Here is an 11,938-nt window from a genome sequence, read left to right as displayed (position 1 = left end):
CTTGGGGTCCAAGATAGGACTGGGATGGGGAGAAAAATCCCCTTTATGGTCACGAGCAAAAGGCAGACTCGTTAGGGGAAGAAAAAAAGAACATACATTTATTACAGACACTAACAACACATAACAGAGTAGGACAGTGAGCAGCATTGCCACATCTTGAGAACACCTTCCCCCCACCCCTCCCTTCTTCCCGGGCTCAGCTCTGCTTCCGATATCTCTACCTCCTCCCCCAGTGGTGCAGGGGCAGGGAATGGGGCGTGCAGTCAGCACTGACACTTCCCTTATCTTTGGTGAGGAGAGTGTCTGGAACTTGTTCCTCCTGCTCCAGCGTGGTCCCCCTCTCACAGGAGACAGTCCTCCACAAACTTTCTCTGACATGAGTTCCTCCCACGGGCCGCAGCGTTCCCCACACTGCTCCGTCATGGGTCACTAACTTCGTCCGACTGGATTCCCTCCCACGGCTGCAGCCCTTCCCGAGCTGCTCCGGCGTGGGACTCCCCTGCATGCTGCAATCCTACCAGTGCTGAATTACAGCAACGGGGCTGCCTTTTCCCATGAGACCCCGGCCTTCTTCGGGCACAGCACCTTCTGAGCAGGAGCAACAGGCCATAAATCAATGTCTGCTCCACCGTAGATCTCCATGGGTGGCAGGGGGGGCCGCCCTGCCGTCTCACCACAGGATACAGGGGGATCTCTGCTCCGGCACACCTCCCCCCTCCTTTCTTCCTCCGTTCCTCCACTGACCTTGGTGTTCACACAGCTGCAGCAACTCCTCCTCACAAGTCCCACTGCAAATCACCACGTCCCTTCTTAAATACGTTATCGCAGAGGCGCAGCCGATGGGCTCAGTTTCCAAACAGAAGTGGAGCTGACGTGGAGCTGGGGGAGCTTCGAGAAGCTTCTCACAGGGGGCCGCCCCGATAGCCCCCTCCCCTGCCACCAAAAAACTCCACCACTCACTCAACCCAGGACAGACCTGATGATCTTAAAAGTCGTTTCTAACCTGAATGATTCTATGATTCTGTAACATCAGAAGCACTGGAACTATTTATTAGTGTTTGCTGAAATCTGCTGTGTCCTGCTCATTGTATCATTTTGTGCATGATGTGGAAGAGTTCTAAGTGTCATAGGCTTCAGAACTGAGAACTTTGATGTTTTAGAAATGTTACATTTCATAGATTCTTCTCAGAGGAATCTTCCACTGATGTACCAATTTTTAGATTAAGTACTTTTTGTACAGAATTAGATTATTTGTCTTCAGAATGTACTGTTTTGAAGAGTATTCTTCAGCAAGAGGATGTAGGTTAATCCTTGTGCAGAGATGTCAGGGAGAATGTGGAGGGAGATTTGATTTGAAAAGATGAGGTTCTAATTCCAGGTACATATCTAAATTTAGAAAAATTGTCACCAGTGCTATGCTTAGAGAAAAGAAAAAAATACACAAGAAATTTTTTGTGCCTGTCTAGTCACATTTCCATGGTAGTGACTGAAACCACTGAATTCCTTAGTTTGGAATCCAACTTTAAAGCAAATGTGTTGTACCTTGAAAGCTAAAATAGATATTTTCTTCTACAGAGAAAAATAAATAATTAAAAACAAGAACTCCCAACTCTTTGGACAAAATAGCAGTTGTATTCCTGACATTTTACACTGAAACTCGATCTAGTTATAAATGCTTGGAGTATTCACTTGCAGGGTGTCTCGGTTTTTTGTGGCTTCGTATCAGGGATGTATGGACAAACTTGAAGCTGCCAAATAACTCATCAGTGAACAACTAGTTATTCAGTAATACCAGCAAAAGTTGTATGTCCATGTTTTTTAAAACTTACGGATGTTTTTTTGAAAAGGTGTAATTTTGTATACTAGGTCACCAGAACCATGCAGAATTAGATTGTGGTATGGAATTACGTTGCACAGTTGTGAAATACTGGCTGATAACTGTCTACTCTTAGCCCAAGTAAATGTGAAAATACGCTTAGACTAATTCTTCAACAAGTTTACAGTTTGAAGGAAAATATATGGATTTGTATTCATTTTGGACTTGATGATATTTTAACAAAAAAAGTTGTTTTTCTTGACTGACCACCTTAAGAGAAATACACATCACACTAAAAATGTATATTGTTGTGGGACAGAACATAAGTTATGCTGAAAGAAATGCCATTTTAAGCACTAGGAAAACAAACCTTCATATTTAAAGATCTCACAGGTTTGTGGAGGGTGGGTGCTCAGAAGAACTCCATACTGAATGGAGTTCCACTCCATACATAGAATCATAGAATGGTTTGGGCTGGAAGGGACCTTAAAGGTCATCTGGTTCCAATCTCCCTGCCATGGGCAGGGACACTTTCCACTAGACCAGGTTGCTCAAACCCAAGTCCAACCTGGCCTTGAGCACTTCCAGGGAGGGGGCAGCTACAACTACTCTGTCAACATGTTCCAGTGTTTCACCACTCTCACAATGAAGAATTTCTTCCAAATACTGCATCTGTAACTATCCTCTTTCAGTTTAAAACCATTACCCCTCATCCCTACCCTCCCTGATAAAGAGTCCCTCTTTCTCTTTCCTATAGGCCCCCTTTACTTACTGGAAGGTCTCCCTGGAGCCTTTTCTTCTCGAGGCTGAACAACCCCAACCTTCTCAGTCTGTCCTAGAAGATGTGTTCCAGCCCCCTGATCATCTTTGTGGTCCTCCTCTGAACCCACTCAAGTCTATGCCCTTCTTACACTGGGGTTCCCAGAGCTTGATATAGCACTCCCAGTGGGGTCTCATGAGAGCAGAGTAGAGGGGAAGAATCCCCTCCCTTGACCTGCTGGCCACACTTCTCTTGATGCAGCCCAGGACACACCTGGCTTTCTGGGCTGTGAGTGCACATTGCTGGCTCAGTTTTTCATCCACTAACACCCTGAGGTCCTCCACAGGGCTGCTCTCAAGCCACTCACCACCCAGGGATTGCCCTGACCTATTTGCAGGGCCTTGCACTTGGCCTCATGGAACTTCATGAGGTTTGCACAGGACCACCTCTCAAGTCTGTCAAGGTCCCTCTGGATGGCATGCCTTGCCTCCAGCATGTTTACCACACCACACAGCTGGGTGTCATCAGCATATTTGCTGAGGGTGCACTCAATCCCACTGCCCATGTCACTGACAAAGATGTTAAACATTACCGGTCCCAATACCAACCCCTGAGGAATGCCACTCGTCCCTGGTCTCCATTTGGACATTAAGCCTTTGACTGCAACCCTTTGAGTGCGATCATTCAGCCAATTCCTTATCCACTGAATGGTCCATCCATCAAATCCAGGTCTCTCCAATTTAGAGACAAGGATGTTGTATGGGTCACTGTCAAACGCTTTGAACAAGTTCAGGTACGTGACATCTGTTGTTAGTCCCTTGTCTAGCAATGCTGTAACCCCTTTCTAGAAGGCCACCAAATTTGTCATGATTTGCCCTTAGTGAAGCCATGTCACCTCCTTATTTTCTATGTGACTTAGCGTAGTTTCCAGGAGGATATGCTCCACGATCTTGCCGGGTACAGAGGTGAGACTGACTGACCTGTAGTTCCCCCAGGTCTTCCTTTCTTCCCTTTTTAAAAATGGGGTTTATCTTTCCCTTTTCCAGTCAGTGGGAACTTCACACGACTGCCATGATTTCTCAAATATGATGGATATTGGCTTAGCCACTTCATCCACCAGTTTCCTCAGGACCTGCAGATGCATCTCATCAGGTCCCATGGACTTGTACACCTTCAGGTTTCTTACATGGTCTTGAACCTGATCTTCTCCTACAGTGGGCAGTTCTTCATTGTCCCAGTTCCTGCCTTTGCCTTCTGCAACTTTGGTGGCGTGGCTGGAACACCTGCTGGTGAAGACTGACATGCAAGTGTTCTGAGAACTACTTATAATACAAAGAAGATAACCATTTGCACAGGGTTTAACCTGAATTCTATAGGAGTCTAATACAGTCTGTCCAGTATGCCTTAAATAAACTTTCTTCCTAGCTTTTATGCTGATAGTTCTGTATCTGTGCTAAACTTCTCTGTGTGAGATTGGTAAGAATTCCTTTTAACTGTTGTGTTCTAGTAAAGCGTGTCAGATTCAGCAGAACTGCACTCATTAATTCATTGGCTGTATCTAATGCTGTCATTAATCTAGTAAAGTTAGAAGTTGTTCTGTTATGCTAATATAAACTAAGGCTTGAAGGAGTTCTTCTATCAGCTCAGTTCTCAGGCTGGAGGGGCCTATTCCTGATTAATCCAATTCCTGTTCTGGGTCTTAATTTCTATTAAGTATGTCCAATTCCTGTAAAAATAAATACCTTAGGATGTGATTCATGAAGAGAACCAAAGTTGCAGTTTGCTTTCTTCTTCTGTATTTTCTCAATTTAATTTTATTGGAAAGAAGTGGAGATAGAAGGATATCATACAGACAGTGCCTTCTTTTCCAACTTGATTCTTCAGTGTATTATTCAGCAAGAGACACAAGAATTCCAAACACCTGTCTTCTGTAGGAATCTGAATTTGCTTAACATAAGAGCCATGCTGAAATCTAACATCTTCCAACAATCTAGACAGTGAATGCAAACTTTACTCAGAATGAATACTCTTATAAGGTGAATCCCCATTTCTAAGGTCTAAATGAAGTCTTACAAAGAGTAGCAACAGAAGAGCAGCATTTGACACTACGTTGAGAATCAAAAATATGTTGTAAATAGTAATTTGCATTTGTTCTGATAAAACAGTCAAATGCCTTTTGTGAAATGTGTGAAAATGTCCACCAAGGAACAGATAGCAGCATGAACACTGACAGAGAAATACATTAATATTCTCAGTCAAGAACAGCCTATTGCACACTGGTTTGCATGTAGGTTTTATCTACAGTCAGAAAGAATATGATAATCAAAATGCCGTATGAAATAAAAACTGCTGCAACCAAGTTTGATGCATGCATATGTCCAACAGCTTCTGTGAAGGAGGAACATAATAGGTTGATAACAGAGGAGGAACGGAATAGGTTGTCCTGATGGAGATCAGTGGCGAGTGGTGTCTCTCAGGGGTCTGTATTGCATATTGGGACCAGTGCTGTTTAATATCTTCATCAGTGACACAGACAGTGGGATTGAGTGCACCCTTGGCAAATTTGCAGATGACACCAAGCTGAGTGGTGCAGTTGATATGTCTGAGGGACAGGACGCCATCCAGAGGGACCTGGACAAGCTTGAGAAGTGGGCCCATGTGAAACTTGTCAGTTTCAACAAGTCTAGGAGCAAGATCCTGCACATGGGTGGGATGAAGCCCTGGTATCAATACAGGCTGGAGGATGAAGAGATTGGAGCAGCCCTGTGGAGAAGGACTTGGGGGGTACTGGTGGATGAAAAGCTGGACATGATCTGGCAATGTGCTCTTGCAGCCCAGAAAGCCAACTGTATCCTGGGCTGCATGAAAAGAAGTATGGCCAGCAGGTCAAGGTGATTTTCCCCCTCTTCCAATCTGGTAAGACCCCACCTGGAGGACTGCATCCAGCTCTGGGGTTTCCAGTACAGGAAATACATGGACCTGTTGGAGCAGGTCCAGATGAGGGATGGAACACATCTCCTAGGAGGACAGACTGAGAAGGTTGAGGTTGTCCATCCTGGAGAAGGGAATGCTCCTGAGAGAACTTATTGTGCCCTTTCGATAATTAAAGGGTGCTTATAAGAAAGATGGGGACAGACTTTATAGTAGGGCTTGTAGTATTGGGTTTTAAACTAGAAAAGGGTAGATTCAGACTAGATATAAGGAAGAATTTTTTTATGATGAGGGTAGTGAAACACTGGAACAGGTTGGCCAGAGAGGTGTAGGTGACCCATCTGTGGGAACATTCAAGTTCAGGTTAGACGGGGCTTTGAGCAACCTGGTCTAGTTGAAGATGTCACTGCTCTTTGCAGGGGGGGTTTAGACTGGATAACCTTTAAATGTCCTTCCAATCAAACCATTCTATGATTCTTTGATTATATGAAAAAAAAGTTTCTTCAAAGTGTTTGAAGCGTGCTGTCAAGGTAGTTGAGACAGCCTTACTGACCCTGGAAGGTGATAGTGTCAGTGGCACGTTGCTCTTATGAAACGACCCTAAAATCGAGAAACATGCATCTACTTTGATATCATTGGCTAAACGTTTATCAAACTTTCTGGCATATCTCTCCATGATAAATTACATACAAATTGTTCCTTGTGGTAGTCACTTCAATTAGTCACCTTTAGTTTGGTCAGATTTTTTCCTTTCCTTAAAAGACCACTATCAAACAGTTGGATTTCAAGGCTGGATTAGATAGTCTTGTGATTTATTTTTTTTTTATTGATTGGGCTTTTTGGGCCAAATTTGGAATAAAATCACTGAAAGTTTTTTTATACAAAGCTCTTTGGCATACATTCTGTTTTCTGACAATTTCATCCATTGGTGGTCTTCAGGTTTTTATGGAATTATATGGAAGCATTTCAGAGTGTCAGTGAAATTTGAGTATACCTATAAGGCACTTAACAAGAAGGTTATGCTGAGCAAGTTGAAGACTGATTATATGGTTCTTGTATTATCATAGCAGAATGTCAGAAAAAGCCAAGGTGAAGGAATGAGATTTGTAGAAGAGTATAGTTTCGAGGCAACTTCTGTCTCACAGAAGTGAATTCTGTAGTTCAAACAATGTATGTATTAAAACTTTGCTATCTTTACTTACAAGTCACCCATCGTGCACCAAGGCATAGTTCTGACTCTCCTGAAGTGAGCTGTTGTCCTGCAAAGGAGGTGATTTTTCTTTGGTGTTTGCTTTCTAGCTCATGAAAGCTTAAAACAGCTGGAGACAGGCTTAGCGCTTTACTTGAGCCAAGTTGAGCCAAGGGAACTAATGGAGCATGGGAGAGAGACCCATCTTTTTGAGCAGGTGCCTTTGTATTAGTTGGGTCATGTTCTTTAGCTTCAATCCAGTTATCCAATATATTTTTAGGCTCCTTTAATTCAGTATAGCAGGTGAAAACAAGGAAAGGTAGCTTATGTGATACATTTAGCTCCTAGCAGATCCCACCAGCGGCACTGAGAATCAGCATGTCAGGAAGAAGGATCAGCAGTGAATTGCCCTTTTCACGACAGTCTCTTCTATAGGATTTGTGGATTTTTTAAATCAATTTAGGCATCAGGGTCTGATAATATGCAAAGGACAACTGATGACCTTATCACCAAACTTGAATCTGAGTTTTGAAGCAATGTCACATGGTTCCAAAGATTTACATTCTGATAATTTGGCTGTCCTCTCCTGTAACTAGTACACTTATGCTTTATTTTTATACTGGACTTTCTGGATTAAAAAGCTTAGGACCAGGTTGGATTCTTCTGAATCCATCTCTCCCAAATGCAGTCCAGACATCTTGTAGCTGGCTTTGGTTTAGATCTGTTTGCCAAAAGAATAGTTCCTTAGAAATAAAATGTGTTGATGATTTTTCCATTCCCTTATCTTTACCTAAATCTCCTGCTTATTTCAGATTGAAGCTTTATGTGAATAAGTTTGGCAGGAACTGGATCATAATTGGGTTTAGAAGAAGCTGAAACACAAAAGTTGCTTAAAAGTTTCAATGCTAGTACCTATCAAGTAAGAAGACACAGATGCCAAATGATAAAGAGTTTACTAAAAAAACAGCAAAAATTTAGTACTAAAAGAATGTACTTAAAAAAATAAATTTCAGAAAACAAACCCATGCATTGCTATGGGGAGAACTCACTATATAGGGACACAGGAAACAAGTTTCCGAACTGTTCATTGCTACATATGAGTTCTTGTCCTCAAATGCAAACTGAATGGAGCACAAGGTTAATGGAATTCAGACCAAGCTGAAGCAAACACACAAGGAGTCAGGACAAAGTGGAGTAACTCCTGGAAATGCTGTACAGTGAGCTATTAGTATAGCAAGAGAAAGAAACCCAGACTGCTGTCAGAAGTGAACTAGGAATATGGTTCTAACACTAGTACAACTTTATCGTTGATGACCTAAGAGGTGACATGCTGTGTTTCTGAGTCTGTAGCCGGTCTATATGCATGTCTATGAAATTAGAGCATCAGTGCTGTAAGAAAAAGCAATGATTAAGAAGTTCAATCTGGGTAAAACCCCTGGGGATATGTTTGCAGCATGAACTACAAGAATACAATCAGCCATTTCAAGTTATTAATGAGATGTGCTTCTGATATCTTTAAATGGTGCTGATTTTTTTTTGTTTGTTTGTTTGTTTTTTTACTCAGGCTGAAAGGATGTGGAGAAGAGTGGGATTAAGTTTGAGCAGTTCAGTAACATCAGAAAAAAATAAATGAGGTCATTGATTCTTGTAGTAAAATGCATCCTTGCATCTTGGTACACAGTAGAGTAGTCATATCAGGTAATATAGAATTTATCTACCTCTAGCATGTGCAATATGGAGCTTCTCATTGCTTCTCTAGGGGTATCAGATTGGTGCACCTACTTGATCTTATTTATGGTTAAAGGAAAGAGCAAGAAAACTTCCAAAAATTATGGGTTGTCTTTGGCACAGAGAGTGACTGACTCAGTAAATCGAGGCTGTTATAGAGAGGAGAACACTGGCTATAACAAAGTTCTGTAAAATTAAAATTGAACCTGATGCATGAGGAATGATTTTTGTGTAATACAGCAACATGAAGTGAAACTGGTAGGTAATGAACCCTGAGTGAACAAAAAAAAAAGCTACTATCTAAGTTTCATAATGTATGATTAAGCTGTAGAACTCACTGCCTCAGGTAGAAATGCTAGAAATGGAAAGCAATTAGAAACCAGCCCTGACTCAGGCAGGCCTCACAGTGTTTTGTCAGATGGTAGAAGAGTATTATGGGTACATTATATAGGACATGCCTGACCTATCCTCAGATTTTCTCTAGGCACATACTCTTAGCATCTACTCTTGACAGACCCTGTTAGCCAGAGAAAGGTACACAGTCTCATCCTGCCAAAAATTATGCAGCTGAAGTTCCTAGGAAATTACAGGGATCAGCACATCTGGAGTGCAAAGGATTGGCTTCACTCTAGAAAACCCCCTTCCATGACCACGGTGCCTCCCCTACCAAGCAAACAAAAAGCTACTGGGCTAGAGAGACCATTGGTCTGATCCTGTACTGCACTAGTAATGCTTATATTTGCTTCTGAAAAGTAGGCCCTTACTTGATTAGTGTTTGCTCTCTTACAAAACAGAAGTCATTCTTTTGTTGCTATGCAGTTCACTCTGTTATATGTAGAATGCTTTCAGGAGCCCAGGCAAAAGGGTATTCTGGACGCAAGAAATATTACTATTAGTATTGAGCATGGTTGTTTTGTTGAGGCCTTTATTCCAGCTGAAAATGGGTTTGACTGAAAGAAGACATTTTTTTGCAAGAAAAGTACATTGGTGGAAATTGTTTTTAACTCTGGGTAGCAAAGAAAGCCATCTATTTTACTTTAAAAAAAAGTATAATTTGCTTTGTGAAATTTGTTTTCCTCTTTATTTTAATTAGTATTATTATTTATGGAAAACTGATGTTTAATTCATCACGGGAAAATGGTAAAAACCTTAAGCAAAATGAATAGTTTTGGGGAAAAAGTAATTTCCTCAGTTGCATTCTATCCATTTGCTTCGTATTGACAGAAAATTTTCTTTGAAGCTGTCATCGCTTTCAGAAAGCAGACTTCGAGGTTAATGAAAATTTTCAGCAAAGACCTGCTCTGTGTGTAAAATGCATCCATCTTTTTTTTTTTCTTTTTTTCCAAGCCAAATAGGTTTTTGAGAGAAACATCATAGTACAGCTAGAAATTTTCTGTGATAATACAGTGTTTTGAAATCTTGGGTAGTGGGGAGAAAGATTCTTACCTTTTTAGGTTGTGGTCATGTGGTAATATTACTGATGACTTGCCTTGATTATTTAGGTTGCAGGTAAGAGGTTTTTTTCTGTACTCTGGACATAAAAGAGGCTTTGTTATTTTCTGATGCAAGCCACATTAAAATAAGTATTATTCTCATGTTGGAGGGCCTCAAAAAAAGCTTCAGGCTGAAAACAAAAAAGAATGGTTTAGTCTTGTTTACAGCAGTCTTGTCCCTTTTTCTTTCTAACGTTAAGCTGATGCTAAAAGTACATGTTTAAGCCTATCACATAGTGCTATTAATAGTGAAAGGGTATTGATTTTTTTAACTTGTAGGAACTCATGATGTTCTACTTCTGATTTTATAACAACAGAGCATCTCAAGCAAGTGGGAAAACCATTTGTTTACCTGCTTTGTGCTTGGTGTTATGGAAATAAACACTCTTAAAAGACAAAGCAAAATGGGAAAAGTGTTGAAACTGGCATGGATGCAGTGCTAAGCTTCTACCTCACTAGTGAATCCTCAGCAACCAGAAGGAACATCTGCAGCAGAGGAAGGTGAGTTTTCTCGTCCTTTGGTCTGTGGTGCCCCACTCAAGAATATTACCTGATGGTTGTCAGGACTGTGACTTGTGTGATATGAACATCTATAAAACACGGGAACCATCTTCTTAAGGAGCCAGGGCTAGGAGCTCTGTTTAGCATTAGCTGAACATGAAAGTCGACATGGATATGAACAGTGAAAAGCCATGGGTCACCCTCCATGGTTCTCTTAGATCTAATTAGAATACTTTATCTCTTGTTATATTTATCTTGTTATGTTTACTGAATCCAAAGAGTGCTCCAAACCTCTTCTTTACTTGCTTATTTTGCCTCATATTGTTATGACTGGTTAGTGAGTGTGCAGAAAGTTTGCTGCTTGGTGTGCTCCTTTTCACACAAAAGTATGCTCTTTCATATAGCAAATATATGCAGGACTGTTCATCCTGAAATGGATGGGCTAGGCACCTCCAGTGTAACTTCTGAAATAGCCTGAATGCTGTTGAATTGCCTGGAGAGCTTGATGTGAACAGTTTTGCTATTATTCCCAAAGCTCTTTGCCAAAGGAATTACAAATAAACCATGAGAAAGCTTGAGTCAAAATCTCCTTTGGTATGACCATCACCAACTGTGATGGGATTCCGATAGCAAAAATATTGTCCCCGTGTGCTCCAAAAACATTTAAGATGTATTACAACTACCAAGATCAAAAAATGCAGAACCTGTTTCCAGTTCTGTGTGATTAGGCATTGGCACTGCATTGAAGACTCTAGACACATCTATGCTAATTTAAAGCTTTAGCCTGAACACTGAAGAGAATGCTTGAAAAGATGCTGAACACATTTAATGTTTTGTTCTCCTTGGGTGTACAAATTTCCAAAGTGGCTTTGATAATCTTGGCCTGGAGATCCAGCACTGAGCATATTGTCTGAGGGACTGTGTGTCCTTGGCTCACAGTCAGGTGAGAAGAGGTGCTGGCTTCTGGGTTTGCAGGTTCCTCTGCTTTTAGAAATAATTTGGGAAAGTGGAAGGACAGTTCTCTGAAGTCATTACAGTCTCCTCTATACATGCATGTTTGGGCACATTTTAAAGCCTTTATTTGCTCAGCCGTGAAATCTTCTTTGAGTGGTTACATTCTGTCTTGTAAGCACTCTATTTAGGGATTTTCCAACATGTATTTACAAGCCCATATGGATGTGCTGAGGATCCAGCTGGAGAATAGGCCTTGCCGTAGCAAATCCTGGCTCCATTTTATTGTGAACATCTTGCTACTCACTGGGATTTGGAGAGGGAAGGAGCACAGTGGGAAATGACATCCACAATTCCCAGTGGCATGGACCAAAGCTGGATGCCTAAGTGTCTTTTAGAAATTCTTCCTCTTTCTATGGAATGGGCATATCTTAATATTTTCTCTGCTGGTAATAAAGCCATGCTATGTCCATCAACACATGCAACTGTTCTCATTTTACCCTCTCTCTCCTCTCAATGTCATCATCTAAGATAGTCTTTAACCAAAAATAGATTACACTAACCTGTTC

At 41.3% G+C, this 11,938-nt stretch overlaps 1 pseudogene; it reads right to left on the bottom strand.

Annotated features, from left to right (window-relative positions):
- Positions 1–8,948: 8,948 nt before the first annotated feature.
- On the bottom strand, positions 8,949–9,102 carry LOC116965542 (annotated as a pseudogene).
- Between the last annotated feature and the right edge of the window lie 2,836 nt (positions 9,103–11,938).

This window comes from Tyto alba, unplaced genomic scaffold, assembly GCF_018691265.1.
Source record: "Tyto alba isolate M040663 unplaced genomic scaffold, T.alba_DEE_v4.0 Super-Scaffold_13, whole genome shotgun sequence".
Lineage (NCBI taxonomy): Eukaryota > Metazoa > Chordata > Aves > Strigiformes > Tytonidae > Tyto > Tyto alba.
The sequence above is the reverse complement of the archived record's forward strand: the minus strand, read 5'-3'. Positions and strand labels throughout refer to the sequence as shown.